We start from the raw sequence: 27,594 nt of genomic DNA on the forward strand, positions 1-27,594 counted from the left end.
CGTCTGATTGGGCCGCTGCCGCGGGGCGGGGAATATAAACCGGGAGACCCGAGCCCGGCGCCCCTCGGCCGGGAGGAGCCGCCTCCCCAGCGGGGCCGGAGCTGCCGCTGGGCCGCGCAGAGCAGGCGGTAAGGGCGGGCGGGCGGGGAGGCGGTGCCGCGGGCCAGATGTGGCTCGAACGCGGGAGCAGCCCAGAGGCGGCGGCTCGGGAGCAGGACCTGGTCCGGGGGGGTTCGGCCAGGGGAGCTGGGCTGGGGGCGCGGCGGGGGTGGGGGCGCGGCGGCTGGGCAGGGGGCCGCCGCGGCTGGGGGCTGGGGGGCCGGCCCTGGGCTGGGGGGCCGCCGCGGCTGGGGGCTGGGGGGCCGCCGCGGCTGGGGGCTGGGGGGCCGGCCCTGGGCTGGGGGGGCCGCCGCGGCTGGGGGCTGGGGGGCCGGCCCTGGGCTGGGGGGGCCGCCGCGGCTGGGGGCTGGGGGGGCCGGCCCTGGGCTGGGGGGGCCGCCGCGGCTGGGGGCTGGGGGGGCCGGCCCTGGGCTGGGGGGGCCGCCGCGGCTGGGGGCTGGGGGGGCCGGCCCTGGGCTGGGGGGGCCGCCGCGGCTGGGGGCTGGGGGGGCCGGCCCTGGGCTGGGGGGGCCGGCCCTGGGCTGGGGGCTGGGGGGGCCGCCGCGGCTGGGGGCTGGGGGGGCCGCCGCGGCTGGGGGCTGGGGGGGCCGCCGCGGCTGGGGGCTGGGGGGGCCGGCCCGGGGCTGGGGGCTGGGGGGGCCGGCCCGGGGCTGGGGGCTGGGGGGGCCGGCCCGGGGCTGGGGGCTGGGGGGGCCGGCCCGGGGCTGGGGGCTGGGGGGGCCGGCCCGGGGCTGGGGGCTGGGGGGGCCGGCCCGGGGCTGGGGGCTGGGGGGGCCGGCCCGGGGCTGGGGGCTGGGGGGGCCGGCCCGGGGCTGGGGGCTGGGGGGGCCGGCGGCTCGGGCAGGGGTCTGGGCTGGTGCCTGCTGGGGAGGCGGCAGCTGCAAAGGGGGAAGAGCCCTTTGGCGGCTTCTGAAAAGCGGCCGGTGAAGGGGAAGCACTTTGCACCTGCCCTTACCTGCTGCAAGGTTGCTCAGGCTTTGCATCAGACACCCGCACTCCGCTGTCCTCCGGTGTGGAGGGGGCTGGCTCTCCTGGGAGATCTGGTTGGGAAATGTATCTGACTTACTGTGTGACCTTCCAGACCAACTTTACTTGTCAATTTCTCACTCTTTTTAGAAAAAGCAGAAACCAGGGGGAATAAATGGTTTTCAAGGGTCTTTGGTTTTCCAGTAAAAGCTTCCACTTTTAATCACAAGTGTTGGATTTTTCTTTTTTGGGAGGGGGGGAGAGAAAAGCTTGTAGCAAAACTTCCAACCAGCTACAGTGTGGTGGTTCCCCCCTTGCTTATGAGGTTCTGAGTTGGAGGTTTTGAAGCTTGATTTAAAATCCCTCACAGCTGGCTTGGCTAACCTCCCTGAGAACACCATCCCCCTGGTTCTCCAGCAACTGTCAGGGACGCCATGTTCTGAGACATCAAACTCTAGAGCAGTGATACTCCGACTGCAGCTTGGAAGCTACAAGTAGCTCTTTAATTTGTCTCTTGCAGCTCTTTGCAGCACATATTAAAACACTGATTTAATTAACCACTCAGGGTGCTTTCCCTATATTTGCACAAAGCCATCGATGTTGCTGTGAACATAGAAAAACTAAAGATTTCCCATGTCATACTGTTTAAATATGAAACTATAGTAAATGAAACAATTAATACACACTTCTGGGGCTTTTTGGTAATGATTGTTAATTTGGCTCCTGAACTACTTTGGTCTGAGTATTGCTGCTCTAGAGCTAAATGTTTGAGGCTATTTGTGTACCCTAAAAGTGAAGGATGCAAGATTCTCTGCAGGTAACCTTTACATGCTGTTTGACCTCAGCCTCTCGCAGGGAGAGCTGAGAACTGAGCCATGGGCTGATGGGACTCCAGAGCAGTGTAGCTTGAGGGACTTGTAAGTAGTAGAAGATTTTGAGCACAGAGCTTGGGCTTGCAAGGCCATCAGGATGATGGGTGGCTGCTGGCTCCAGTAAATGGACCTTCCCAAAAGAGTCAGACTTACTTACACCTAGTTAAGAGGCTGCAGGAGTTGGAAGCCTCAGGGTTGAACTACCTCTGTTTGGTAGTAGAAATCAGATCTACTGCAAATATCTACCCAGCTGCAGAGCCCTCTAACAAAGCGATCTTCTAGGGTAATCACTAACTGTTCTCCCTCTTCCACCAGCTCTGGTGTTCCTGACTTACCTAAAATTGTCTGCTCTTCAGAGCAGAAACCTTGTATGGTTTGTCCCCTACCCTTGCTGCAACACAAACATCCACAAGGTAAGGGGTTGGGTGCTGCATAAATGAATGTGTATTTCTGGGGCAGAGCAGACTGTTTTTCTTGTAGGTGGCTAAGCCTGTACTGTGCTCTTTCTTTTCTGCTTGCACAAAGCCACCAGCATCTGAGGAAACTACACTGCTAACCTCTAAACTCAAATGTCTACCTGCCCTGTGCTTATCAACACAGCTGCAGAGAAAGATGCCCAAAGTTGGCTCAATTAGGATTCAGGGTGGCAAGCTGCAAGAGGCCTGCACCTAAGTAATCCAAATCTATGACCACTTGGAGCTATGGTCTATGAACTGCTAGCACTGGTCCTCTCTGCAGAACATACTGTAAGGGAGATTAGGCCCTGCACGCTTATTGTAAAGGGTAGAAATACAGCTAACATTCACCCTTCTCCAGATTAACTTCTCTCTGGGAGGTAGAGCAGGACTGCTAGCATGTCTCCTGAAGAAAAGATTGCATTATAACCTGCTGCTGTCCTCATCTGCTCACACACAAAACAGGAGATAATCTATCAACCAGTTAATTGGTTCCTTTCTTCTTCTTGTCCCATAACTACAGTGGAGGTGTTGCTTTCAGTAATAATGAGCCCTTCTAAACCTGGATGCAAAAGGACCTGGTCTTTCAAAAGTAGTGAGACCTACAAAGTCTTTAACCTGCATTTTATCTGCTTCCCCCCTACAGTTCTATCAGCAAAGCAATAATATGCAGCTGGTAGGAGTATATTTTTCAGGTGGAGTGGGAGATAACTGGGGAATTAACTAAAGAGATACAGCTGACCACTGGCTAGACTCTTCACAGATTGTAGTTGTATCTCAGAGTGGCAATTCTTTTTCTGCAGACTTCAGTACAATTAAATACTAAACAGCTCAAAGTAAACCTGGGATCAGTGAGTGGTAAACAGGGTTCTTTTTGGCTGATTGCATAATATTTGGGCTAATCACAAGGAACATATGACTGAGATAATACCCTTAGCAATCTCTCATTTTATGAAATAGCAGCAAAGGAAAACAGACTTAACCCACTTTCCATTCTCTGTTATGCAACTGCAGGGAACTCTCATGAGAACAGCTGTCAGTTTCCCTCCCCTGCATTTCTGCTTTTGCAATGGATGCATTGAGTTAATCTGGACAGCTGCCTGTGACCCTGCTGCATTTACCAGACTGAGTGTGCAGAGATGCCAAGTATCTCAGACAGTGCAAGCAGTAGCAGGCAAGCCCAGCTGCTTTGCCTTCCCCAACAGTTTGGAGAGGGAAATCACTAGTCTTAATGCTGCAGTCAGCCATCTTTCTCACATAAAATTTTATCAGCAGGTATCTATAGTCTCTCCTCTGAACTTTCATTAAATAACTGGTAGGAGATAATCTCTCATCCCTATATTTTAGCATTATGATCACCCCCAACTGAAGAACAGTCTACAGGCCTAGATACAAAGAAATTGTGAGTTTCTTGCAGACAAAGTTGGCATCTGATGGCCTTCAGTGCTGGCTTTATACATTTTGCCTGGTGGTTGTTAAACACTATGAAAAATATAACCTCATTCCCATTGATCATATAAGATCAAGGCCTTGCAGAGGCTGGTGGCAGATAGAAGGAGCAATACAGATGAATTTGCTCCTTTTTAATTACTGGGAGGGGAAAATCCTGTTGCTATGAATAGATGGAGGGAAATGCTAGAAGATGCTTCCAATGGATCTTTGAGTTTGGGAAGTGAGGTTGCACACAAGCAAATTTGCAATGCTGGCAAAAGGTGTCAGCTTGTAGTGCTGGGGCCTAACAGTTTCTGGTTATTCCTAGAATGCTGAACCATGCACAGCAGCAACAGAAGGGCTTCTCTCCCCCGCAACAAAGCCCTGCAGGCATGCTCGGTCTTTGCCTCAGCCTGCTTACCCTTAAACATGGGAGTGAGAGATCAAGGGCCAGATCCTCCAAGATATTTACACACCTAACTCCCTTAATTTCAGTGGGAGTTAGCTGCCTAATACTTTTAAGGACCTGGGCTCAGATCTGAAACAATATCCCAAGGGGTAGAAGGCTCCTGTTCCCATTCTCAGCTGACTGAGCAGACACCCTCTGCGTCTGCAAACACACATGCACAGTACCAACACACCCAGAAAACACTACTCTCTGGGCGTCTATGAGATTTTAATCACCTGCTGAATTTTTTGTTTTTCCATGACTTTATTACAAAAGACATTGCAAAAATAATTCCACTTTGCTGCAGCTAGACCTTGAGAGGCAGGATGTGTTTACAGGTTAGGGACAGCGGGTCAGAAGATGCAGGGTGAGGGATACACCGTACAGAGAGAGAGTTCCATATGGCACTGTCAGTGTGAGACGCTTCCACGTGAGTGCCTGAGCTGCGTCTGGGGGAAGCACCAGCTCCAGGTACCTACAGTACATGAAGGATGTGGCAGGAGAACGTGTTCAACCAAAAGGGCTGCATAAACCCTCGAGTGACTGATGTGGGCCCAATGGGAATCTGAGACTATGGAGAGGGGTTCCCTGCCCCCCCTCCAAGCAGCACTCCCTGGGATGACTGAAGGTGGGATTATTAATTCTTGTCCTGTGACCTACACAGTAGGGCTGTCTGCTACAGCCTGTGAGCTAGCAGAGCTGGTCATTTAGCAAGGTGGTAGAGGCTCCTGCTTTTAGATCTAGAGGTCTCAAGTTAGATCCCTGCTGCTTATAACCTAGCCTGCGGCATCACCTTATACTCACAGAGAAGGTGACATTTCCTCCACCATAACAGTCAATGGCTGATGAGCTTCCTGGCTGTGTGACCCAAGCCCTTGTTCCACATTTCCCTGGTACCTTACCCCAGCCTCCAATAGGGAGCTACAGGAGTCTCTAACCCCACTGCTTCCTCCGTAGGAAGGTAGCATCAACTGCCCATATTGGAGAGAGAGAGAGCACAATGGCTCCACCACAGAGCTCACTGGTGAAGACTTCAATGCACATTCAGGCTGGCCGGAGAACAGCAGTGCACATTTCCCCCTGCCCCTCCCCCCACTTGCACCAGGGACATCTCAGGCCGCAAAGCAGCGGCACTCTTCCTTGGGGCAGGCGAGTGGCTGCACGGGGGTGTCTCCCGTCACTCTGTGTTGGAGGAGCTCAGACACTCATCTGGTTCTGGAACGCAGCACTTGTTTCCTCCTCTGATGTTGGGGATGCCCAGCCTGGCCAGGGTTTCCTCATGGGGACCCTCATCCTGCTGGACATCATTCAGCTCAGCTGAGAAGCAGGTGGTCCCAGTACAAGCTCAGGGTGGATTGGTCCTGATGTTCCATCTCCTTCAGTTCCTACATCTCCTTGGCGCTAGCTCCTGGGGTCTGCACCTCACATGTCTACTCGAAAGGCTCCTTTCTGCAGGGTCATGCAGGGCTCGAACCGGTATCCCCAAAGGATCTCGTCCTCTGTGTAAGAGTTCCGGGCTTGACATGTCATTCCTGCAGTGAGAAAGAAGCATATGCAGACAGGAACGTTAATTGGGCAGGTTGTATTGCAAAAAGGGACACAGAATGGATATATAATCCCTCATGCTTCATGGGCAGAAGACAACTGCTGACTAATGGGGTCAGGAGGAAACTTTGCCTGAGGACAGGTTATCCCATAGCTGCATGGTTTCTTGTACCTTCCTCTGAGCCAGCTGGTACTGATGAGTGTTGGACATAGGATATGGGACTCATATAGTGGGTCTGAACAACCTGGCAATTCCCCTGTGCCTGTTCAGCCTCTGAGGGTAAGTCTCCTGTGCTGAATGGGTATTTGCGCAGTTATTGAGGCATGTGAAATGGATATTTAGGTTCAGACAAGCACAGCTGTGGGGGCCAGATATAGACCCGTATTATACAGGAGCAGACAGTGCTAATCTGTGCACCAAAACCAGGACATTTGAACTAAACTGGACAATATACAGATAAATATACAAGAAGAAACCAATCCTGTGCTGGCTCCCCGGGCTATGAACTAGATGGAACCAAATATGTCTGCTGTGTCTGTGATTCTAGGCCAGCGGGGCTCTCTTCTCAGCCCGAAGTTTGACTTGACCTGTCCTAGGATTGCTGTCAGACTCATGTAGACTGACAGTAGCTATTTAGTTCTTCATATACATGTTTGTCTCCCCAATGCTTCGCTATGAAACTAGGCTAGAAAGAACTCTATCTGGAGGATAGACTGTAGGGAACAATCATGTACTGGCAGGGACTAGATCAGTTACACACTGGGAAGGGCTTTTGGGAACGCCTGATCAATATTGTGTCACCAGATTGCAAGGGGTGATTTCCTTGCCCTGATAGAGGTAGCAAGGGAATAGTTTTGCAAATGGTTCTATTGTCCCTGCTAGAGAAGATTTGTCCCTGGGCCTCAAAACAATGCTTGTGAATCTCTAATATTTTTGCCTTTAGAATGGGCCAGACTGCTTTAAAAGGCAGCAAGTTTTCCCTAACTTTCCCTCTGGGGGAGGAGACACCCAGGTCCCTCTGCCGCCCCATCCCTATCATGAACAAGTTTGAACACTAGATGGGAACTGGCAGCTCGTGTTTTTAAATCACCATTTTTGACTCTAGGAAAGCCCAAGAGCTAAAGACCAGCAGAGGGAGCCCAAATCAGTTGACAATCTATTTGGAAGTGATGAAGAATAGAACAGCAAGGGAGCAGGGTGGCAGAGTTAGATTGAGAAAGGGTGTGTGCTCCATGAGAAGTGCGTGCATGTTTGTATGGGAGAGAGAGAAGAGGTGGAGAACTGATAAAGAACAACAACAAAAAGAAAGGGTTTTTAAATGGGATGGGGGAAGAAGCAGCTTAAAACATTGACATGAAAAATTCATATCAAGTAGCTGGGCACCATAACATCAAATCATCCATCCACACACCTGTAATTAACACAGTTCCAATGTCACCAACCCCAAGCATTCAAAAATCACAAGTCAGCCCCTTCTTCCCTCACCGTGCCCCCCCCTTCCCGAAAAGAAAAAAGAACATGAGATGGGCTTAAAAATAAAGAGATTTTTAAAAATAACCAATTTCTGGTTTGTTCAAGTTGTCTTCTGGGTTTGGAATCTCTAGGGTGCACAAATTCAAGCTTTTCTCCACAACCGTGAGGGCTAAAAAGTGAGTATTTATACAAACAAAAGCTGAGATTCTCATGTTATCTTATGATTCCAGTCTGGGGCTTTAAGAATGGTCTTTCCACCCCTCCCCCACAAAATCATGAGAGTTAGGAGGATATTTTCTCCCTCCAACAGTTTCCCACCATATTTAAGTGAATATCATGCTAGTGAAAAGGGCCAGACTCACCCCTCTGGGTCCTTTGGGAATCCACAGCAGGCTTCCTCCACGTCAGCTCAACACTGGGCTACAGGCCCGAGCTGGAGGGACCTCTCATTAAACGGGGAGAAGGGCCCATTCAGTCCACAGCATTTTTGCTGAGACTGTTAGCAAGGTGGTCAATCAGTACCAGCTGCAGTGATGGTTTCTGCAATGAAACTCTCTCTCCACTGATAAATGGACTGCTCCACCCCTGGGTCACCTCATGGCTTCCCAGCAACCCTTCGATGGCAACGACCTTTGGTCACTCCTCACTACCCACCTGTGCCCCAGTCATGCCAGTGACCTCCAGGGGAAAGGTTCAGTACTGGTCCCCATAGCCACCTGGCTGATGAGCATGTTCTGGCTAATTCTGCCGGAATCCTGAAAAGATGCCACGGGTTAGCTGGGCCATGGATTGTGAACTCCCTTCTCATCCCTCCCAGTGCTTCCCAGTCAGGGCTGAGGGATGTTGCGCCAGCAGCCAACTGGGAGCCAACACAGTAAGTGGGGCTCAGAGCAGGGTTACCTGACAGGCTGCTGAACTTGACTGCAGCTGTACAGGTAGTGGCAACGGAGGCCGTTTTCTTGCTAAAACTGTGTAGCAGTAGGGCTGCATGAAATTTTTTGACCGAAATGTTTTTTTCAGTGGGAAAAAAAGGTTGATTTGGTGAAACAAATGTTGTGTGGATTCGCACCCGTTTCGCCAAATTGTTCGTTCTGAAAATAACCCCAAAAAAGCATTCAAGGGGAAAAAATCAAAACGTTTGGTTTTGACATTTTCAAAATGAAACATTTCACAGTTTTTCATTTTAAAGGAAATTTCAAACCAAACTGTTGCTCTGTATTTATTTTTGTTAAAAAAAATTCAAACATTTAAAAATGCTCAAAATCAAACAGACATTTACTTGTGAGTCAAATGAAACATTTTGTTTGACCTGAAATGATTTTTTAACTTTTTGAATCATTGAAAATTTTTTAAATGTTAATTTTTGGTCTGACCTGAAATGATTTGTTTCAGCTTTTCAAAACTGCCAGTGAACCAAAATATCTGGTTTTTGCCCAGCGCCACCTAGCAGGGGAATGGGCATTTCCTGCAGTACCACCTAGAGCTGCAGCATCTCTCTTCAGGGCAGGCTGGATCCCAACTACTCTTTTCCTTCTCCCCTGGGATGGTGCCAAGGCTCTGTGGAACGTGTAGGATCCAAGTCTGCCCACCCGCCCTGTGTAGGCGGGAGAAGCAGTTGGTGACAACGGCTGCCTGGGTGGTTGGTTTTGGACGTCTTTCAAACAAACAAAATCCCTGAGTCAGCTCACTGTGTTAAGTAACCGTTTAGGGGAACACAGGGATTGAGATAACAAAGCCAAGTTCATGTCATGCAGCATCCCACCTCACTGCAGCAGGGGGACAGACCATCTAGGCTGGTACTCCACCCTCCACCTCAGTACAACAGATGAAGAGACCAACGAGTGTGGGATCTAATCTTTTGAACTAGGTTAGGTGACTGGGCCATTTAGACTGATATGGCACCTCCTGTTGTAGCAGATCACACTGTCAGGTCCTCTAGCCCCCTGCCCCACCAGCTGTCTCTCTGAGCAAGACATCAATGTCCCGCTGCCCTGGATCAGAGCAACGGGTGAATAATACTTATCACCTCCCAGCTTTCCATCTTCAAAGCACTTTACAGACCCTACTGACATCACCCCCCCTCAACCCAGCAAGGAAGGCTCATTGTCCCAATGGGGGAGCGAGTCAGACTTGCCTGAGGACACACAGGGAGGGAGTATTAGAACTGAGTGTCCTGCCAGTACTGTACCCTGACTCCTGATAGTTTGCGAAAGGAAGGAAACCCGAACACAATGCCCTGGGTCTAGTAGTATGGAGCAGCCCCTGAGCTAGGGAAGGATAACACCTTCCCAAACCCACCTGGGGTCTGCCTACCCTCCTCGGAGCTCCCACCTGAGGCTTCCACGATGCCCTCCAGGATCATGATGATCTCAAACTGCTCCCTCTTCAACAACTCTGCTGTCATTTCCCAGAAGGGGCTATGGTCATTGATGACATGGCAGATGATCTGTGGCTCCACCAAGAAGAGCCTGTCCTCCCCTGTGTCATAGCCCAGGTTCAGCTCCGACTGTTCCAAGGGGATGAACGCCCCTTCCTTGGTTTGTCTGGATTTGATCAGTTTGGCCCTTATTTTTGCATCCACCATGTGGCTGTCCCGGAGGTCCCCAATGCGGAACATCAGGCAGAGTTTCTCATCCCGGTGGGAGACAACACACTTCTTGCTGAATATTAAGGTCTGGGCACGCTTCTTGAGCCTGGAGATCTTGACGAACATGCATCCCACCATGAGGGCATCTATCATGGACCCAACGATGGACTGGGCCATCAGCAAAATGACGCCCTCAGTGCAATTGGCCATCACAATCCGGGAGCCATAACCAATGGTCCTTTGACTTTCCACGGAGAAAAGTAAGGCAGATATGAAATTGTCCACATTCTCGATGCAAGGCTTCCACTCCGGGTCTCCTATGTGGTTGATGTCGTCCCTGATCCAGGCATCAAAGAAGAAGATGATGCCAAAGATCACCCAGGTGACGATGTAGCACATCATGAAGACAAAGAGGAACCTGCGGTACTTGAGGTCCACAATGGTGGTGAAAATGTCTGACAGGAACCTCTTCTTTTCCTGGAAGCGGCCCAGAGTCACCTGGCACTTGCCCATTTTGGTCACACAGCGCTGCCGCTGCTGCTTGTTGGAGGAGCTGAACTGCCGATCGTCGTCGACGAGCTCGCCACGCCGGTTCTGAGGGCGTCATGGAGACAATGCTCCGGGTGGGTGTATTTTTCCGTGCTGAGTTGGGGATGTTGGGCACACTGAGGGCATGTCGTGGGTACCACCAGGTATTGATGTCCCGGAGCGGAGGCAGGGGATCATTGTGCGATGCCTGGTGGTACTTGGGCAGATCTTCAGTGTTGATGGAGACGCTGGGCCGGTGCTTCACGGGTACCACTGCCCCTGTGCTGCTCTGCTCCACCATGCTGAGTCTCCTCTGAAGGACTGATCTGTCATCGGGGATGTTTGAGCCACAGGAGCGGGAGACAAAGTTTGACATCAGGGCATTTTTCTTTTCAGCCGCAGGGTCTGTTTGCTGCTGGCTATCTTCTGATAGGCCCATTGGGATGACCATCATTTCAGGCTGCAAGAGGAAAAGAACCAATCAAGAGAAATGCACCTGTTTTCCCTCCCATCCTTTGTCTGGTCTATTTAAACCTTAAGCACTTCATGTCTATGGTACAGCACAATAGGGCCCCAATCACAGCTGGGCAACTAGGTGCTACCTTAACACACACAATTATTAATACTGATACCAGATTCAGTCCCCAGCCCTTGCCATGACAGAGTTAAATAAAAGCCTCATCTCTGTGATAAAGCCTTTCCCAGCCCAGTAGCAGCATCGGTGCAGGAACAACCAATTACTGAGGAGACTAGAGGGATGGGAAGTAGGAAGCAAGAGGTAAAGAAGGAAGGAGGGAAAACTGCAAGAATTTCGCTATGTCGAGCAAACTCATTGCAGCTGCATTTTGAATACTTGTACAACACTTAGATACCTCTTAGCCTGGGCTGGCCAGCCTGAGCCTGAGAAGGAGCCAGAATTTATCACTGGACATTGCCAAAGAGCCATAGTAATACGTCAGCAGCCCCCCATCAGCTCCCAGCCCCTCCTGCCCACTGGCAGCCCCGCCGATCAGCACCTCCCGCTCCCTCCCCACACCTCCCGATCACCCGTTTCATGGCGTGCAGGAGGCTCTGGGCGGGGTGGGGGAGGAGCGAGGGCATGGCAAGGGGGGGGTGGAGTGGAGTGGGGGCAGGGCCTGAGCAGTGCGCACCCCCCAGCACGTTGGGAAGTTGGCCCCTGTAGCTCCAGCCCCAGAGTCGGTGCCTAGACAAGGAGCCGCGTGTTAACTTCTGAAGAGCCGCGTGTGGCTCCGGAGCCCCAGGTTGGCCACCCCGTCTTAGCCAATATATATATGTTCAGGGTAGCATATGCCACATTAATGGGTACTATACATTAGATAGCTACATTAGACAGATTTAAGAGCTGGGAAGTTACGTTAACTGAAATGGAGCCCCCCGCTTGGGAGCAACATGTGGCTGTTTTCCAGCTGCCGAGAAGCACAGGACAGGAAGTGCAGAAGAAGAATCCACTGCAATGGGCTGGAGGTTGGGGGTAAAGCAAGCGAGGCAGAATGGAATCACCCATGATTGGAGCTAACACACCCCTCAGCTGTGTCAAGAACCGTTCAGATAAAGGAGCTGGGAAGAACATTGTCCCCAACTGGTCTGGGCTGTCCCATTGTCTACCTTCCTAGCTACATGGGTAGAAGAGTGATCAGGACTCAGCAGGATTGTTGTGGGCAATGGGGTGGGGCAGGATTTCTTCGTCGCTTGCATCAGGCAGGGCTACATGTCAAACGGAGGTGCCCAGCCTCGATGTGTCCTTTAATGATGGGAGCAACCTTACCTTCTGAGGGAAGGCGCCATATCTGCTGGTGTCCATCGGGGGCCGAGGCAGGTAGGCAAGCATGTGCTTAGCGGTGGGAGTCTGCACAGGAGGGATGGAGTTCCTCCAGCTCCGAGGCTCCTCGTACTTCAGCCAGCAACCACTGATGCTGTTGTGGACACAGAGCCCGTTGTCCTGCTGCAGCTCCATGCTGCTGCTGGCGATGGGCAGCACCATGGCTGACCTTCAGTGTTGGGCTTTGCACCTTCGCCAGTGGGGAATCCTGCCGTGTGAGAACACAGAGATGGGGGTTATTTTAACCAGCGAATGGGCAAGTTCAGTACCAAAAGCCAGCTCACTGTCAGTGAGGTTGGGGTCCTCATTCCAGAGTCGTACATGCACCCCATTCAGATTCAGCATAGAGGGGAGCCAGCCTGGCTTGGTAGAGCCCAGGTGCTCACCTCTGAGCATGGCTTAGTGCTGCAGACACACCCATGTCCCGCTGACCGGAGCTGGGTGCACTGAGGGGATATGACAAAGGCTGTCCTCGGTCCCATGAGATAGCCTGCTCTCAGACAGACAGACCGACTCCAGAGAAGCCCCTGAACTTGCAGAGGCTGCATAGTGTCTGAACCCAACATTCCTGAGCTGGGGGGGAAGTTCAGTTGATCTGTCTGTCTCTAGCTAGCTGCTTGTGTTGCCCTTGTCACTGAAATATCGAAGTGCCTCACAGATATCAGTGGGTTTCTCCTTGCATTGCCCCCCTGCAAGAGAGGGAAGGATCATTATCCCCATTTTGCAGATGTGGAACTGAGGCCCAGAGAGAATAAGTGACTTGCTCAAGGTCACACAGGGAGTGTGTGGCAGAGCTAGGACATGAATCCATGTCTTCTGAGTCCGTCACTTGTTCCAACTGCTAGACCACAGTCCCTTGTAGCCTCCAACATGATTTGGAGATTGCTGAATATCTCCCGATAATCACTAAAAGAGACAGAAGCATGGATACGCTGAGCCCCCTTAGAGGGGCCTGATTTTCAGATGGTAGGCAGCCTTCACCCCTTTCAGCAAAATAGGCACAGAGAGACTAAGTGACGTGCCCAAGGTCACACAAGCAGGCTGTGGCAGAACAGGGATGGGAATCCAGGTCTCCAGGCAAATGCCCTAACTCCTTCCTCTCTAAGGGAACCAGGGATAGCCAATCTCAGGGCTCGTCTAGCCAAGGAAGTCTGCACCAGTGTAACTACACTGCTATACCAGTGCAAAACCCGAGTGGAGACACTTCACGTGGAGCTTGCCACACGGGAGGCTAGCACTGATGTAACTACAGCAGGGCAACCTCCTCCCAAGACAGACAAGGGGAGCAGCTCCTCAGAGACTGAGGAGCCCAAGTCTCATTTTCAAAAGAGACAGGCGCTTAGAAGCCTACGGCCAGTGACTTTCAGACGGACTCCTGGTACATCTAGGCTACCAGTGCTCCAGGGGCACACCTGCATCGACATCCCCGGGGTGTAAATATGTGCAACAGCCATGGAAGGGGCTTCCCGTCACTGTCGTGAATCCACCCCCCTGTGAGGCAGCAGCGAGGCTGACAAAAGAATTCTGCCATTGACCTAGCTGAGTCTGCCGGGGGGTTGGTCGATCTCACTCCGCCACACAGGCCACATGACGTTTTTCACAGCCCTGAGCAACGTCGAGCCCAGTTTTAGGTGTAGGCCAGGCCTCAGGCTTCTAGGGGACATCTACACTGCAAAAAACACAACAACAAAATGCGACAGCACGTCTCAGAGCCCAGGCTCCAGGACTAAAAATAACAGTGCAGGCGTTCGCGCTTGGGCCTGCCCCCAGGCGCTGAAAGCCAGCAAGGGCAGGAGGACTCAAAGCCCGAGCTCCAGCCCAAGTGGGAGCGTGTACACAGATATGTTTAGCCCCCTAACGCGAGCCCCGCAAGTCTGAGTCAGTTGACCCGGGTTCTGAAACTTGTTGCTGTGGGGTTTGGTTTTTTTTGCGCAGCGTCGACACAGGTGCCCAAATCTCTTTTGAAAATGGGATTTAAGTGCCTCAGTCCCTTAGATCCTTTTGCAAATGTTACCCTGGGCCTTATCCCACCACCAGTGTTTGGGTCCAGTCTCTATGACTGGGGAGCCCTGACGCTTCCCCCTCACCTTCCTCTGTATGTGTGCTAAGGCTGCAGAGCTAAAGGGCCCCACTGAAATTCACCAGTAGTTCACCCCTCGTGCTGCCGCCCAGCATTAATAACCCAGAGCATCTGTCCTGAACTCTGAGGGAGTAAGCCAAGTCCCAGATGAACTGCAGACTTTTCATTAGCACAGAAGCAGCACCTTGCACAAGATTCAGACACAATCTGGGGTGGGACACACACACACACACAACGTGGGGCTTGGAGGTGGATTAACAAAGCAAGACATAAATCCCCAGCAAATCAATCCCCTGAACTTGTTGTTCTGCATGATTGCTTCAGTAGAGGGGGAAAAAAGGGACAGGCCATTCACTAATGACAGCCCCACTATTTGCCCAAAGCCATAGGTTAAAAAAAGAAGGGTTTCATTGACAGATCTCTAAATCCTTTGCCAGCGTTAGTGACGTCAATGGAGACACAGCGCTTTGTCTTGAGATCACGTTTCGCTCACTCCCCAAAGTTGTGTTTATTTTAACAGAGGTTTTCATAGGAAGGGAAGCTGGACGCAGCCCAAACTGCTACTTAGAAACACAAACAGCACCAAGGAGAGCAAGACGAATGTCACAGCGGGCAGGTCACAATGGCTCTAGAAGCCTGCCATCTACAGACGCACGTTTGTTAGATCCACTGGGTAGAACTATTTTAAATCCAGATCTACCTAACATGGGCCCTAGCACAGTGGTTCTCTATCTGTCTATGGTTCACGTATGGCAGCCATTCCCGTAGTATCTTCACAACCTTTCCTGTGTGAGGCAATGCTGTTATGTCACATAACTGGCATTGCACTGGAGCCCCCCAGCCTCTCACCCCAAACTCTGTGTCCCAGCTCTGTTACTCTGAAACCTTTCCTGTGTGAGGCAAAGAGATACCACACCTCTGCGAGGTAGAGAAATGCTATTATCCCCATTTTAACCATAGGAAACTGAGGTACAGAAAGACTAATTGACTTGCCCTATACAGTGGGGATCCCATCCATGATTAGGGCCTCTATTTGTTACCTTAGTACAAATCATAAAATAGGGATAGTTATTACTATTAGTAATAAAAACACTTAGCACTTAATAGTAACGCCACCATGGACCCAGCAGAACTCTATCTATAGGGTGTTTCCAAACCGTACTTGAAACATTTGCTAATTGTCAAGCATATTGGTTTTTCAAGTCTCTCCCAATCCTCCTGGTTTCTGACATCCCCCCTCCCCTCCTCACTGCCAGGTCTGCAGGATTAGGGGTAGGGCTGTGAAGAGAACTCTGCTGGAAGCCCCCAAACTGTGCCTGGCAGACATTTAGCAAGGGCCAGGACCAACCACCTCCCCAGGAGCCGTAAATCCCCCATTGTTAGCTCTTCAGGGCTCCATCCATCAGCAATGCTGCCAGGGAAGCCTCAGTTCAAAAGCACCGAAGAACAGACATGAGAGTCTGGCCCCAAGGTGGCTCTGGGAGTTTGGGTCTGGCTTTGAAACCTTGTGCCAGCAAAGTGTGTTAAGATAATGAATTTAAGGCAGAGCTGGGACACAGAGTTTGGGGTGAGAGGCTGGGGGGCTCCAGTGCAATGCCAGTTATGTGACATAACAGCATTGCCCAAGCTATCAAAGCAGGAGACAACTGTCTCCCTGGGTGCTTTCTGCGTCCCACCAAGGCAAGCTGGCCTTCCCCAGGAGCTGCTCTCAGGTCTGTGGGAGGTGGAGAGCGGTCAGAGTCTGGCAATGCGTAGTTTGGCCCACAGTTTGCCCTGTTTTGGTTCTAGTAGTAAACTAATTCACCTGATGTTCGTAGGCACAGGCCCCAAAAGCAGAGCACTCCTATCCTGCAGTGATGGGCACGGACACGCAAACCAAGCTAGACAGGGCTGGGTGCAGGTAAAACGGTGAGGAGCATGGTTTAATAAGCAAGGTACTGATGTGAAAGACATGGCCAACAAATATCCGAGAGTCCTTTCTCTCTCACTGTTTGCCCATCTCTGGACGTGGGTGGGAGGAACAGTCTCTCAGGCTTTGGGATGGGTAGTTTACCTCAGAAATAATTATCGGCCTTAACTATTCCCCTCTTCCAGGCTGCAGTGGCCAGCTGAGAACAGACATGTGCAAGCGTGGCGCACACATCACTTGGAAAGTTCACGCTCTAGGGGTCAGAGTGGCAACAGCCTGCACTGCCAAGGAGGTAATTTTCTTGTAGAAAATTCAGCCTCTAGGGCTGTCCGAGAAGGCAGCATGGCCTAGTGGACAGAGCACTGGACTGGGAGTCAGGAGACCTCACCTCTGATCCTGCCACTGACCGTCTGTGTGATCTTGGACCAATCACTTCACCACTCTGTGCCTCTGTTTCCCCTGCCTCCTTTAGTCTATTTAGACAGTAAGCTCTTTAGACCAGGGACTATCCCTGGCAATCTGTTTTGTATAACACCTGGTTCGTCAGCGCTTTGAGGTGCTGCTGTAATCCAAGGGCTTGTCTGGACGAACGGTCAGTGCATGGCAAGATAGGGTGTAAATCTACAGTGCACTGACCTGTTGCGTGCTCGCAGTTCATAGGAACCCTGCCACCGAACAGGTCAATGCACACTCGGGGACTGTGAGTGCGTGGCAGCAGGGTCCACACAGACAGTGCGCAGCAGCACTGCATAATGACACCCAGCTTGCGGAGCATTAACTGTTCATCCAGACAAGCCCCAAGCGATACCGCCCATCCAGCTCTAACATGCAGAAGGAGACTACAGCTCAAACTGTTACTAGTTTTAAATTTCATTTGTGCACACAACTAGGTCAATGACCTGTAGAACACAGTAGATGCTCTGAACTAGACAGACCCGTGTTGCCTCCCTTGAGGGAGTCTACCACGTCCCCAACAGAGTTCTGAGCATCAGGCTAAACCCAGTTTAACCTCCCAGATAAACCCCATTACTGAGGCCATTAAACACTGGTTGGTGTGGGTCTCCTGATTCACACTGATGTGTTACCTACTAGGGACTGATCTCACAGAGCTCCTGGTGTCTACCCACTCAGAGAGCCAGGGGCCATCATAACCTTGGGTCTCCACACTGGGCAGGAGGGGGCCCATGGGCAAGGTGATTTCCCTGCCTCTGATGGGATCACCCCTGCCGGGCAGGACTAAGCTGGAATGACTCTCAGTTCGCACCGCATGTCCGGGGTTTAATAAGAAATTCCCTGGCGGTGGAAGAAGTGACAATCTCACTACGATGGCAGTCGCCTGCTCTCCTTCCTGGACCACACAGTCTTTAGGCTCAGGTGTTTTCCCAGAGCAAAGATATAAACATCCAGCAAAAAGGATCCTGACTATCAATCCCTTTGCTGAGTGGTGCTGGCTCCTCCTGTTTGAATGGACTGAGCTCCTCTCAGAGGACGTGGGTTTGTCCCAGGCTGAGGGGGAATGCTTTGCGAGAGCCCCTGGCCCAAACACTAGTGGCAGGAAGCTGTGCCTGGCAGTGGAGGTTGCAGGTCAGGGGACAGACTCATTGGCATGGTAGCTTAGCCCTGTCTGGAGCAGAGACTCCTACTCTGTTCTGCCTGCCAGAGAACCAGTGAGCCCACAAGGAAATTCAAACCAAGCCAGAGGGCAGAGAACATGGAGACCATAACTACCTGTCTGTCTAGGGCCTGCAATGGTCCCATTTCCATGTAGGGCCTGAGCTCCTTGCAATCATTAATGCATTCATCCTCCCAAGGCCCCTGTGAAGTTGCACAGGGCTATTATCTGCATAGTTCGGATAGGGAACTGAGGCACAGAGAGGCTAAGTGACTTGTCCGAGGTCCCACAGGCAGTCTGTGGCAGAGTTGTGCAGATCTCCTGAGAGTCACAGGCACAGGAGCAAGAGGCAGTGGGTTAAGAAAAGGCCAAAGGCAGCAAAAGGGCTGAGGGGGGGATCAGGAGAAACTTCTGCCTACCGGGAGGTTTATGTGGCAGGCATCTCCAAACAGCAAAGCGGTGTGAGGGGAGAAACATCCCGTGTTGGCAATGCCAGATGGGCAGGGACACCTCACGGTGAAGACACAGGCATCTGCCCTCCCACTCTGGCAGCATCCAGGCAGCACTGGCGAACAACTGGCTTGACTCACGGACTGTTGCGTCCTTTGCTGTGGCAAAGGGAGACCTCAGCAGCACCTAGCTTCCTTCTTCTGTCACCCCAAGCCTGGGCAGGCCCAGGGACAGCTCCAAACAGCACCTCAGTCTCTGAACATTTACCAGCTAGCATTTAAGAACTGGACTGGGTTGGGAGTGGCTTTCCCTTGGTCAAGCCCCTGGGAGCCTGGATGTGCTAGCCTCTTCTGGGACTTGCTCTTTGCCCCACTCACTGAATGAAGAGAGATCTCAGTTCAGTTTTCCCACCCCATCAGTCACTCCTGGCTGTAAAGTAATATTCACAAGATTCACCATCCCCTGCTTACACTTGAGAAGGCATGGTGGAGTCCCAACACCCTTCCCCAGACATCTCCTTGCTGAGAATTGTCATCTCAGCTTTGTGCTTCAAATCTAAAAGGCTGTGGGAGGGGGAAGGGAAACCCGTCCCACTCAGCACCAATCAGCTTTGAGCTCCTCTCTTCCACAGTCAGCTCAGCTGTGGCAGGTTTAATCCCAGGAAGGCAGATATTACCAAATGCCAAGTTCCTGGAAATCCGCCCTGGAAAGTGAGGCAGCAAAACACCAAGCCGTGCTCATGGGGGAGAGGGGCTCTGCTGTACCCCCAGCATTAGCTGGTTTCTCTACAGTTCCCCAAACCAGTTACCATCGTGATCAGCTTCAGACAAAAAGGGGAACTGGAACTGGATGGGCCCTTTAGGACTTGCAAAGTGAAAAGGGACAGACCTCAGACTCGCATACACAGCAGCTGGACATCTGGCTGTTCGAATGTCCCCTCCAGCTCTTTGCGGTGTGGTTGTAGCCGTGTTGGTCCCAGGATCTTGGAGAGAAAAGGCAGCTCGTATTTTTTACTGGACCAACTTCTGTTAGTGAAAGAGACAAGCTTCCAAGCTGAGACAGAGCTCTGTGTAGGTCTGAGTTACCAAGTGTTCAGGGACTTGCTAGCTTATTCATGGGGTCCCTGAAAGGAGACAGAGCCCCCCAGCCACCTTCAAAGCCAAGGACACTCCAGCAAAGCACTGGGCAGACAGGGCTGCTGTCACTGGTCATTTTCTTTAGACTGTACACGCTTTGGGGCAGGAAGTGGGTCTTCTTTGGGATTTGGAAAATGCCCGCCACACTTTAAACAGCTACTGTCATCGTCTGGCAGAGCACCTAGGGCATCCAGCCGGTCTCCTCTCCACACGATTAGCCTGGCTCCTGGCTACTCATGAAAGTCCTTCCCCACTGTTGCTTGGCTAGAGTGCTGTTGGGTTCTACATACAGTAATTTAGCGAGGCGTTCCAAACCAGAAAATGGCCCATCTAGCTCTGTCTTGTCTCCAACAGTGGTCAGTACCAGCAAACTCCAGGGAGAAATGCATTCCTGTTCCCAGGTGCTGTCTGTCTAAAGTAAATATCTAGCCCCCATCAAGATCTGGATACATCACAATCATTAATATATCACAACACCTTTGTGCGGTAGGGAAGTGCTATCACCCTCATTTTACAGATGGGAAACTGAGGCAGAGAGAGGCTAAGTGACTTGCCTAATATCACACAGGAAGTCTGTGGCAGGGCAGACAATTGAACATGGATCTGCTGAGTCCCAAGCTAGCACCCTCCCAATTGGGCCATCTTTCCTCTAAGATGCTGATCAGTTTATGCCCTGAAGCATGAGAATTGATAGCCCTTGTACATTTCTATCCCAGCTAGGGGCAGATTTACTTTGAGTTGCTATTTAAAATTCTTCCAAGGGTCGGAGTCACCCCACTGCTGGAAACCCAATGTTGGTAGGGAGCTGGGGTTGTTTTCCCTCCAGCCACGTTCTGTCATTCCAATGTGGATGAACTGGGCCCAAATGTATATTTGGGGAAGGATTCTAGCCAACATGTAACGTGGGACATGAGATACAAAATTTCAAACTTTGTAAGAAACTGTTGCCACATGAACTTAGTCTGTACTTTAAGCTGCTATTTAGAGAAGTGCCTGGGAATTGCACCCAGGTTCTAACTACTGCCACTAATGCAATTGCCCAGTATCCACCTGTCCTGGCAGGACAGAAGCAGCAGGCTCTGTTCAGCCCTTGGTCTTGCCCACTATATACTAAACTAAGTGGTGAGCTACAAGTTGCTTGGGACCAAGCCAAGTTCACCAGCCTGCGGAGTATTTCAGAGCTCACAAAGCCAGCCCTTGAGCTTCAACAGCATATCTTAAATCAATGCTGACTACGAGCTGGGTCCTACAGCCTCCGCCTGGCAGAGAATCATCTGGGATTATAGCGGAGGCGGCCCCGCACTGCACCCCATGGAAGCCAGGCACTCACTGGTCACTCAGACAGTAAAGGGACACGGTGCTACAGGTGGAAATGGACAAATGGGGGATTTTTTTGTTTTGCTCCTCAATGTGGTTTTGGGGGAGGGCAGTTTGGGCCCCAGATTGCAGGAGTGGGGTTCAGATAAATGACCCTGCCTCTAATCTCCCTCCAGGCAGCACCCAGCTGCAGTTCAATCTAGCTGCGCATCAATTCAAGACAATGCACATTCCCTCCAGCACATGATCCCGCGCTGCCGAGAGGCCAGACTGACTGACATGGGAGAGCCTGGCACCTGACAAGCCTTTTGTGTAAGTGTCTCCCAGAGTGACGCCATCTACTTAACAACATCCCTGCTGCACAGGGCCATGCAAACCACTCTGTCTTGCCTAGCAGACCCCACTTCCATGCATCATCTTCCTCTGGCCTACACCTAGCACCCCAAATGCTTTGTTCAGCTCCCTTCCCCAGACTCCCATTGCAGAACAGACTCATGTTATAGACCTGCTTGAGGTTTCCCAACAGAGGTTGGCTCAGTCATTCGTCCTGGCACCTTCCCATTGGGACAAATCCCTCCAGATTGGTGTTAGCCAAGAGGACCCCTACGGTAACCATGCAATAGCAGCTCAGAGCCCACAGCCTGCAGACTTCCTGGGAAGCAATGCACCTACCTCATCTTTCCAGCTGAGTGCCCTGCCAGGGCAGGAAATGGTGGGCTCAAGGCATGCAACCCCTCTTCTTCCAGCCGACTCTCCCACCGACCTTCCCGACACAATCCGGAACCTCGTCCCTGGGCTGGGGCCAGCCTACGGTTTGGAATCCCATCTGCCTCCACGCATCTTCCCATCAGTTCTGGATGCAAATCCTCTCGCAGTGTGCAGGGTACGAGAGCTCAGTGTCAGCTTCCAATCCCGCTCTGGGAGAAGAAGGTCACCAGTTAATCTGTCTCAATGACACGCAAAATTACCTCAAGATGATTTAATCAGGAAGGCTTGGGCAAGGAGGAGACATGCCTGGGAGAGCTGGAGTGTGCAGGGTTAATCTCCCAGGGCTTCTGATCCAGTGCGTGCAACACACTGAAGGGTATTGAACAAAATGTTCGCTAACCCCCCGCCCAAGGACACGAGCCCTGCCCTTCCCAGCACCGTACTGACAGATAGCTGAAGCACTGGGAGACAGGACTTCTCGGTTCTACTTCTGAGACGTTAATAATTATTTATTGTTTGTACTGTGGTAGCACCTACTAGCCCCAGTCCTGGATCAGGACCCCACAGTGGTAGATGCTGCACAAACCCTTGGAAAGAATCTACCCCTCGTTTCCCCATCTGTGAACTGTGAGATAACACCCAACTCCCAGCAGGACTGCAGAGCTTCGTGCGCTCCTGCCTGTGATGCTGGACGGTGCAAGAAAGGGGAAAGGACTGGGACAAGGAGAGGTGGGGAAAGAGCTGTTCTTCGGTTTCTAATAGGGGCTCAAACAGGGTCACAGCATGACAGGTGGCCCCAGTCACCCACCCTGGAGAATGGTTTATAGGCTCAGCCCCTTCCTGCTCTGGGATTCTCCAATGCCGCTCTTGCGTTCCCTGAAGGGAGCTCTATGTACTGTCTAGCACCCAGAAGCCCCAGCCAGGATGGGCACCTCCGTGGTGCTGGCTGCTCTGCAGGTGTGCGGATGCGCCAGAGGAGGACACGGTCCCTGCCCCAAAGAGCTCACAGTTCAGTTAAAAACAAGATGCAGCAAGTGAGTGTAAGAAGCCGCAGTCAGAGGCGGGTAGTGGGGAAATGGCTGTGCCAGTACGTGGTCTAACCAAACGCATAATGAGAGCAGGGCCCTGGCCCTGGCCCGGGCCCGCTGGGCAAGAACTAGAAGACCATTCCCTGCTCTGATAAGGAGTTCTGCAAGGGGGACTTTTCCCTGCTCTAGCATTCATGATGCCACCCATCTCGGACTATTCCCTCTCTGTCTTTGGGTGGTAGGGGTCAGCTGTCGCTAGGAAACACAACCCCTCATTCCCCCCACAATGCCAGCTCTCATCAGGTCCATAAACGAAGAACTGACATTTTGTGAGTGTTTCATTCAACCATGTGGTTACGTAGCATAGGCCTGTCCAGCAGCTCTGCTAACGATTCAGGATCTAACAACACTGTGTTGTGTTGTCTGGTAATGGTAACTAACAGCTTGCAGCCTATCAATACCGCCTCAGTGCCATGTAAGCTACTGGGGCTGTTAAAAGCAGCCACATGCTACATTTAAACCTAGTTCCCTACAGAGGGAAGGTTAAAAATAGCACAGGTAGCATCCCCATTATAAATAACTGCTTAGCCAGTGTCTTAAACGGCTCGAGGGTTATTAATACAGTACAGTTTAGTACTTAATACAGTACAAGTTAGTAACTTGCAGTCAGAGTTCAGGTAAATGATGTCTGAAGACATCAAATTCATTCTTAATTTACAGGTCAGTTTGGAAACCAATACAATTCCCCCCCCCTCCCCCCCGGTTAATACCTTGCTAGTATGTTTAAACCTACCCTCCCAAACAACAGTGCGGAGTCCTGCATGCATTTTGGGATCGTGGGGATGAAGGAGGCCATGGAAATAAACAACACAGTCCTAGGTAACATGTTTACTAGTAAGTGACAATCCCAAGTGTTCTGCCTCAAGGGATTGGGCCTGGGATGTATCAGCTGGATTCAATGTTCAGTATGTCAAATTCGTCCCAGGTCAGTAGTGACTGGAAGTCGCCACCGCTGTCTGCTGGCTGCTCAGCAGCCTGTGTGAAGTGAAATCGGGTTCCAAAGAGCAGATGCCCACATCCCAGACACCGTGGCATGGCTGGAAGCCCCAAGGAGAGAAGGGGCCTGGGAGACTGGTCTCACACCAGGGGGTGCCTTTGGGTTAGGGATAGGTCCCTTTAGCAAGGGCAGCGGAGGGAAGAGGGGGCGGTGCTGGAACTGTCCCCGGGTGCCGAGGGATTCGGTCTTCTGGTCCGCCCCCTTCCAGCAGCCCTGGAGCCACCCACGCTGTGATGTCAGCGACAGAGAGTGACTCCCAGGTTGCTCTCGGATGTAGCTCGGTGACAATGTGGGGGTTGGCCCCCCCTTCGACATACCCCGACAAAGAGCAGTGGGAGTCCCGCGCAGAGATCAGGACGAACCGCTCCCCCACACCCATTCTGGCCCTTAGGACACTTGCTCTAACCAAACGGCTGCCAGGCCCCAAGGCCCTGTGCCAGAAGAGAATGCAGAATTTCCTCCCCTCGGGATTAGTGAGATCCCAAGTCACGCGCCACAAATTGGGCACAGACCCAACGATGACAGTGCAGCAAGGAGCTAAAGAGGGCCATGGGTGTGCAGTGCCATCCCCAGGGAACACCAGGCCAGGTCCCTTACAGCTGTCCCAGGTGAACGCTGGAGGTGCCTTTTGGAGGAGGGAGATAGGGATGGGTGGGTTTCATTGCCCTGGCCAACAATTCCCCTCTTCTCCCTGGGTCCCAGTGACCCAGGGCTCCCCCTGAGCTCAGAAGGGCGGTGGGGTTTACGTGCACTGCGGAGGAGGTGTACCCCAGTGACAAGTGAGGTGCCACGGAAGACTCCTGGAGTATGAGAAGCCTGCTTCTCTTCATTTTTCAGCAACAGTGCAGCCCCAAGAGGCTGAACCAGCCCCTCTCTGCAGGCGTGGGGTGGGGTGGGGGGGTGAGAGACAAAGAGGGGGCACGGAGCCAAAATGTCAATGCTGCAAATGAAGCGACAGGCAGCAGGGACTGAAAAATGAAGAGAAACAGGTTTCTCATGCTCCATGCATGTTCAATGGCACCTTCCACATCACTGGGGTACGTGCACCGGGCCAGTCCCCTTTACCTCTCCCCATGGCCGGGGGAAGACACACCTGGAGCCGATCTCTCTGCCAATGTTCTCACAAGAGGAGCAGAAGACATTGCCCAATGCATCGGTATGGAGGATTTGCTCGGGAACTTCATTGTTCTGGTGCCCTTGACCTGTCATGCAAAGAATACAAGAGACTTTGTGAACAGCCCTCATGGTGCTTCTGAGAATCCTGACTGTGCCCAGAGCCCTTGGGGAAAACAGGCTGCAGGTGTTGGCAGCAACACCTGCTCCCCAAGACACTCCAAAGGGACAGGATTGGAGCATTTTGCCATTAATAGAGGTTGAGGTTGGGGAAGAGCCATAGCCTGTGCAGCCAGAGGGAAAGATCCCCCGGGGACCCCTGTTAAGTAGCCCCCTCTCTGGGGTTTCAGGTTTGGTTTGTACAGTCTAAAGAACACCAGTAAACTAACCCCTAGCACAGCCTCTGGTCACATTCCCTGCATGGGCCGTAAATGCTTCAATAGCAAACACAGTCCATGAGCTTCTCGGCAGCAGGTCCTCCACCCCTTCCACCAATTCTTTAGGCGGTTCTGACCTTCACTGAGCTCAGTTGCACTTAATGACATCCCAGCTGGGCAGCATCACCCTGGCCTGACTCTGAGAAGTCCTGCAGGGATTTTACTCCCCCAAACACATGCCACTGTGCTTCCTGACCCCGTGTATGTGCCCATGAGCCGGGGGAAGAATCTCTGCAAAGACCTGTACTCCCTCTCCAATCCCAGCTGTGCCTGGCCTTTTGAACCCTGACAGTGACAAAGGTTGAGCTTTCCTAAGGGGCTGAAGGGAGTTTGCCTTCAGCTGAAATTCACCAGGGGGTGACTGCCTAACTCCTTTATGCTCCTTTGAAACCCCCTTGCCAGAGCCATTTCCCGCAGTGGCTGGAGGAAATGATTCCCCCACTGCTGATTGCAGTGCATGGAGGAGCTGCATTCCCCTAAGACGGCCTGATCTGGTTCCCACTGACACCAATGGTAGTTTGGCCTTGGACTCCCATGGGAGCAGAGGGGATTCAGCGCCAGCGAGTGCTCAGATTGGATGACTATGCACAGCCGGAAGTTGCTGCAGTTTATGGATTCAGGTCACACCTCACAAGCCAGGCAGAATGACAAGCTACATGCTGCAGAGCCATCTCCTCACCTCACTGCATCCAGGGCTGGAAAGCAAGATCTGCTTCTCAGCACACAGTGCCACACGCTGGCCAAGAGCCGAGCCACAGGCTCCAAGTTTTCCTCCCACATTAAACAGCAGAGCCTGGTGGGAGCCTGGCCGAGGGAGCAGGAAAGCAGGGGCCCTGACAATGGAGAACAAACAGAGACAACGAGAAGAAAGAAACCCTCCCAAGGAGGTTAGGACACATGGTTACCCCAAAGAATGAAGCTAGCAATGGTTCAGACTAAACAAACGCATCCTGATGCCCACATTTTTGTAAAGTGCTCCATACTTTGCCGGAGAGGTGCAGTTGTCAGCCCCAGGGTTTGTTACTGTGGGGGTTCCCGTGGCTCCCGCACAGGGATCTGGAGTATGAGGACAGTGACTTTGATTGGGAAGGGATGCATCAGTCCCCCCCACCCCGTTGGCATGGCCCCTTCAAGCTGCTTGTATCAATGCCAAACTCACCTGACAATGTTACCAAATAGCAGCCACCGGTACCCGCTGAAGGACAAGAGCGCTTGGAACTAGACTTTCAAAAAGGGCTCAGCTCCAGAGTGACCAGTTAGTAAGTGTGAAAAATCAGGACAGGAGGGGTGTGTGTGTGTGCGTGGGGGTAATAGGCACCTATATAAGAAAAAGCCCCAAATATCAGGACTGTCCCTATAAAATTGGATCATCTGGTCACCCTACTCAGCTCCCATTTAGGCTCCTATGTAAGTGGCCAGATTGTCTAAGAAGCTCGGCGCACTGGGTGCTGAGCTCTTCAGACACTGGGCGCTGCTGGGGACTGAGTGCCTTTGAGAATCTGACCCCAGTGGTGGTTGCTGAGCCCTTGAAAATCCAATGCAAAATGGCAGCTAAACTAGCAGAGGTTTCCCTTTGGAATGTCTGCAGCACAAAGGCCTGAGCCTGCAAGACGCTGCGTGCTCTTCAACCCGCAAAGGGCCCTCAGTGCCTCACAGGGGCAGGTCCTAAGCAGCAGCCCAATGGTTTCAGTGTGCCAAACACAAAATAGGAGCCAAACTTGGAGCTTCAGTTCCAGTAGCTAACGTCCAGCCACAAATGGATTTTCGGTGCTGAGATAACTTCTCACCATCCACACCTAAAAACACAGGTACTGGAGGGGGAACCAGACAGGAAACACTGACACAACTTGTAAATTCAAGCTGTAGATGATCTGAGACTAAATCCTTCAAGTGGAGTTGGAAGACCACAGTATCCCCAACACCACCGCCACAATGAGGGAGATGCAGTAATTTACCAGCCTTGTCCCTGAATATCCTTCTCAATAACAAAGGAGTGAGTGAGAAATTAGAGTCACTAATCCCCCAATAAAGACAGAATTCTAAAAGCTGGACATTGTGTTCCCTTTGTACGTCTGTGCACAGAGGGATGGATGGGCACTGAATGGAAACAGAAACTTAAGACCTTCCCTATGACGTATTCCATCATTTATTTTTTAAACAACAGGGTATTTTATTTCAGCAACAAAACATGTCCTGTATCCAGGAGTCCCTCAGTTCTAATCCCAGCTTTGCCACCAACTCCTGGAATAGATTTGCACCAATCTGTGTCTCAGTTGCTCTAACCCTTAAATGGGGATAACAACATGGACCAGTCCCTGGGTTGTCATGAGGATCAATCCTTGCAAAGCATTTCCTGAGGATGTGGCGTGCCATTAGGCTTTAAGTCCAAAGATGTGGTTGCAATTCACAGAACCTTCTGGGATCCCACTGAGAAAGAAGGGAAGGCTGGGGATCCACAACATTGTGGTCTCCCCTTCTAGA

At 51.9% G+C, this 27,594-nt stretch overlaps 1 long non-coding RNA gene and 1 pseudogene across 2 annotated transcripts; one reads left to right on the forward strand and one right to left on the reverse strand.

The window, feature by feature from the left end:
- Positions 1-48: 48 nt before the first annotated feature.
- On the forward strand, positions 49-7,395 carry LOC311511340. Its single transcript, XR_014709264.1, has 3 exons — positions 49-128; positions 2,274-2,371; positions 5,250-7,395. It is a non-coding gene; the product is annotated as an uncharacterized lncRNA (long non-coding RNA).
- On the reverse strand, positions 5,470-27,594 carry LOC311511338 (G protein-activated inward rectifier potassium channel 4-like; annotated as a pseudogene). The gene is made up of 7 exons (XR_014714608.1): positions 25,793-27,594; positions 24,657-24,765; positions 21,443-21,687; positions 19,206-19,299; positions 12,213-12,474; positions 9,643-10,886; positions 5,470-5,824 (listed from the first exon to the last, which is right to left on the reverse strand). The product of XR_014714608.1 is annotated as a G protein-activated inward rectifier potassium channel 4-like (transcript).

This window comes from Lepidochelys olivacea (assembly GCF_965140295.1).
Source record: "Lepidochelys olivacea isolate rLepOli2 genome assembly, chromosome: 22".
NCBI classification, from domain to species: domain Eukaryota; kingdom Metazoa; phylum Chordata; order Testudines; family Cheloniidae; genus Lepidochelys; species Lepidochelys olivacea.